The following is a 4,930-nucleotide window of genomic DNA, read 5'->3' as shown; positions in this document are numbered from 1 at the left end:
CGACTGAGAGTGTTAGGAGGGACACAGAGGAGTGTGGTAGCGTGCAGGTACGACACCTGTTCCACTCAGGGATGATGCATTAATGAATTATTTTCATCCGCTGTCGAAATTCAAATCAAGCCTGAAGGAAAAACTCTTTTTGAGGGTAATTATAAGGATGTTTGCAAGCACAATGCAACCATTATTGTCCTCCAGTGAGTTGAGATGGATAAACGTTGTCCTGTGACGTGAGGCTTTTATAGCGGCAATTGGCAAGCAGGCCACCTATTTGGACCAAGCTCACTGGAACATAGGCTTTGAGGTTTCGGGTTAAATGGGATTTCTCCCTTTGAATCATTTTTGATGACCCGCCACAGCTGAGTCCGCAGGTTGTGCTGCCTGCTTTAAAGCGCATTATGGGCCCGAGATTGAGCACAAGACGCAGCTTAGTGTGCAGGCACGCATACACGCCCACACACACACACACACACACACTGTAAGTGTACCTGAGAGGAGTTCAATTTCTGCAAGCGTCTGTGGGAGGCAGGGAAGTTACTCAACAAGGTGGTTTAAGGTAAAGTTAGCAGTGGGGTAGATTTAGCTTAAAGAGACCTGCATCACCTTTATTTTCACTCACTTTCATCTCCCCATGGATCGTCCATCAGCCTATTTTTGCCCTGGCCTCCTCCTAACTGCGGGACCTCAGAAAGGTAGTAATGGAGGGCTGACGGAGGCCTGTCACTTTATGCTCTTTCACCCCCGGAGACACTGAGTGGGAAAGTAATGGCCGAGCCTGCCGAATGTAGCAGTCACTTTTAATCAAGTGTACGGCTGTCACTCGGCCTATATTGATCCTGGCAAAATCCCCAGGCATTGAGCAATCAGACCAGTTTCTACCTTACAACAACTTTCCTCTTGCCTTTCACACACTCCCTGTGCGGTGGAATTTTGGCCAAGGTAATCATAATCCAGTCATTACCGCCACAGACAACAAAACCAGATAGGGACACAGCAATGACCAACGATTACTCGCATTGCTTACATTCATTCTTCTTGGGATTTTTATGGATGTCGGATATTTGCATAATGCATAATGAGTCTGTCCATCTTTACGTGGCCTCATCAATGCATGACTTGATGCCTGTTAGTCGTAAAACTCGATACACCCGGCTGCTTATTCAATCTTTGTACTATTTGGATAAGCCATCATTGCGAGGAAAACAACAAGGTAGTCGATAAAAGGCAAGCGCCCGAAACATTCAGTATTAGTGTGAACTTCACGGTCACCGCTTCGTAACAGAATGTGTTTCATCGGATACATTAAGAAAAACAGAGAGGTGTGAGGGGATGACGAATAAAGTTCCCATGTCACTTCCATTTCATGAAAGCAATATCGTTTGGAAGTTCTTTCAGAAAGGCAAGAAAATTGTGTGGATGTAATTGTTGCAGGCTAAAATAAAGATAAAGATGTTACTTTCATGCATAGCGATTTTCTGACTTGGTTCAGAAAAAAAAACATCCGCTCACATTAAAGCACATTCACAAGCTGTCAAGGGCATGTAAAAGTAAAACAGATGGTGCTTTCCCCTATAACGTTCTGTATATATAGCAGGGTGAAAATGGAGATAATTAAAATTGTTATTTTATTCAATGTCATGCTGTTGAGTTAAGGCTGAGCACAGAGTGGATGGAAGAAGAAGTAGAAGCGCCATCACGGACGCTCGTCAGCAACAGAAGCTGCAAGCAGCCTGAAGCCTGAGAGATGATGCCAAACAAGGATTGCCCTGCCCCATGCCGACGGAGGTGTCACGACCACAGGCAGAAGACTGAAGCCAAGCCTCCTCCACCCGACAGATGCATGGCAGCACCCTCCGTGGCTACAGCCCACAGCTCACGTCACAGAGGAAAACTGAGGAAACACTGAAAAATAATAACGAAAAAAATAAATAACCTCCCTTTAAAAATGTCAATGCTCTCTCCAGCCGTGATGCTGTACAGCAGGTCATTCCACTGGTGAGGGCCGTTGACCAGGAACGACACCTCACCGTAGCTTTTAGACAGTTAACTGTGGGTATTGCAAAGGCCAGTACCGGAGGACCGTGAGACCACCTCCTGTGTTTGACATGACTGACCTGGGCAACTGCTCTTACGCCAACAATACTCTTTTTCTTTGCCTCAAACAGCTGGCGTCATTTCGAACCAATTGTCTTTCACCCACTCGGCTCCATAACATGATATCCCACAAACGACCCCTTCAAAAACTCCATCGGTAAACCGACTTAACTGTAAATCTCCAAGGCTGCAAACGTTACCTTCACCAGTACAAATATGCTCTCAATACCACTCGGTCCACCGACAACACACACCCGATTTAGTCTGACTCCTAACTTGTTCATCACCTTATTTAAACAGAAGATTCGATGAAGAGTGTCACATGTCTGGTTTTTCTGGACCTGTAGCTTGTCTCAGCGTTGCCTGTTGATTTGCTGAGGCCACAGGGGTTGACTATTCCTGGGTCTCGGCAGGATGATAAGTGTTGAATTCTAATATCCAGCTTGAATCGAAGCGATAGCTATGAGATGGAGCGCTCATTTGGGATAAAGCCAGCAGACACCTATATTAAGCAAACACGGAGACAGAAACACATGAAGGGAGACATAAACCTGTCACTTGTGCAATAAAAGATGCTCATCTTGCTATATTTGTATCGTTTACGTGTGTTGCTGTTTCCATGACCCTGACTGGTTCGGATTGTATCATGCTTCCTTCTTCAATGTCATTCTAAGTGAAAGCACTCGCTCTTGAGGAAGATACTACAATATGTTGGTCATTTTTGATTCCCAGGCTGTTCTTCAATCATCGCCCAAACTCATTTTGTGCGTGTCAGGGTCCCATCTGGCTGCAGGTGAGAAAGGTGTGTGAAGAATACTCTCTACCATTCAGAGAAATGGCAGAAACCATGATATAAACGACACTGACCGATGCATTAAGAGCATTAAGAAAGATGTCAGGGCATAGCATGTGAAATTGAAGGCGGACCAATCCCTTTCACCCCATTCCTCAGAGAATTTCAGATGTACTCCACACTTCCACGGTGCAGTTTATCTTTTTCAGGAAAAACAACTTGTCACATCAGGAATGGAATTTGGGCCTAGAAGCAGACAGGACACGGAAGTGGGAAAACAGAGCGTCTTTATATACAAAAATACAAAGTGACAACAGAGAGCAGGGACGGATCCAGGACACAAAAATACAAAGTACCAAAAGAAAGTATGGGGGGGGGGGGGACGCAGAAGGCATGGAAGAAAGCTTGAGATTCTCACAACTCGAGCTTAAATTCTGAGAGACATCAGGCCATGATCACTCCCACTAGGACAAAATAAAGGATCTGCAAAAATACTGTACAGTCACAACACAACTTGCAGAAAACATGCTTTCTAAATATCCAAGAGCAAACAAACGTCCCAGTGCACATTAAACAGCACATTAAACAAAGTCGGAATGTGAATTGTTCGCCAATGAAATGGTTCAGACACTCCCAGGAAGAACTCATGTTCAAACTTTTTCAGTGTCATGTTCATGAATGGATTTGGTGTTTTGTGTTCTCAGTTTTACTTCCCCATCGGTTCTTGGCTAAGCAAGGCCGACTAAAATCTCTCCTGCATCACTTCCTCCATCACCGCTTGAACTGCATCACTGCTGATTGCCACTCACCTCTGCTTCAGATGACATTCCAGGTCAATTTTTTTTACTCATTGCCAGTTGGCTGATTAACCGCAGCCGAGTGCTTTTTGCTGGGTTGTAAGACATTATAGTTGTGAATCTTTCTGCCCATCTGATTTTCTCTTTCTAAGTTTCTTTGTCGGCGGTTCCCTTTTCACCACGCTCTGCCAGCCACGATTTCCTCTTTGGAAGCTTCCTCAATTCGCACCCCCAGCACCTCACTCTTGGATTTCTTGTTTGTGCCAGTTTGTTTCTGCATGGCCGAACCAGTTTTGTTTGCAAAGGTTCAGCTTCACTGTTCTTGGGTGTCGTAAAACTACAGGCCAAAAGCAACTGTTCTCCTGCCTGCCAGAAGGAGTCTCTTCTGTGAACGACACATACAAAAAAAATAAATAAAATAAAGCAAATCTTGTCAACATCAACAATTTTGAAAACAACCCACCTGGTTTTTCATTAGCCATCCATGAATGTAATTACAACTTACAGTGCCCATTTCCCGCCAACATTTAGCATTTGATTTTTTTTTTTTGTTCATTAAATGTAACCCATTCATTCATTCATTACCCAAAAACACAATAAGAAAGAAAAATGGTGCCGACATATTTGTGTTTAACACATACAAATCAATACAGTGACTTCAGCCACTTGCGACTGGCTGGCAACCAGTTCAGGACGTACCCCGCCTCCTGCCTGAAGACGGGCTCTTGCACGCCCGTGACACTGGTGAGGATTAAGCGGCTGTGATAATGGATGGATGAATTGACTTCAGCCAAAGCTCTCATGCATACCCTCAACGAATAGAAGAAAACAATTGATGGCATGAGACATTACCGCTGCCGTGAGTGGCTTAATAACAGACTGTAACTGAACAATACACACAGCCACACACACGCACGCACACGCACAAGCACACACACACACACACACACACGAGTGTAGGATGTTCCACTAACACATTTTGACCTTTGTAAAACTGACAATTGAGCATATCTGTCACATCTTAGTATGCTAAAAACGGGAGCTGTCAGATTTACATCTCCACAGTAGTCTAACTGAGGAAATGAAGAAGGCAAAAGTCACACGACCAAAAAAAATAAAAATTAACAAAATGGAGACACCCTATACAATACCAAATGCATCCTTAAAACCAACCACAAAATACAACAAAGTGAAACAATGCAAAGGCTACTGTTAAAACTCTAAACTGAACAACCAATGAAAACATACT

At 44.0% G+C, this 4,930-nt stretch overlaps 1 long non-coding RNA gene across 2 annotated transcripts; it reads right to left on the bottom strand.

The window, feature by feature from the left end:
• Positions 1 to 1,453: 1,453 nt before the first annotated feature.
• On the bottom strand, positions 1,454 to 4,658 carry LOC127608336 (uncharacterized). Of its 2 annotated transcripts, XR_007964252.1 has the most exons (3): positions 4,381 to 4,658; positions 2,695 to 4,066; positions 1,454 to 2,593 (listed from the first exon to the last, which is right to left on the bottom strand). It is a non-coding gene; the product is annotated as an uncharacterized LOC127608336 (long non-coding RNA). The 2 variants fall into 2 exon arrangements; XR_007964253.1 differs by having other exon boundaries at positions 1,454 to 4,066.
• Between the last annotated feature and the right edge of the window lie 272 nt (positions 4,659 to 4,930).

The sequence above is a fragment of the Hippocampus zosterae genome, chromosome 1 (genome assembly GCF_025434085.1).
Source record: "Hippocampus zosterae strain Florida chromosome 1, ASM2543408v3, whole genome shotgun sequence".
Classification (NCBI taxonomy): domain Eukaryota; kingdom Metazoa; phylum Chordata; class Actinopteri; order Syngnathiformes; family Syngnathidae; genus Hippocampus; species Hippocampus zosterae.
Note: the sequence above shows the minus strand (reverse complement) of the source record. Positions and strands in the feature narration are given on the sequence as shown.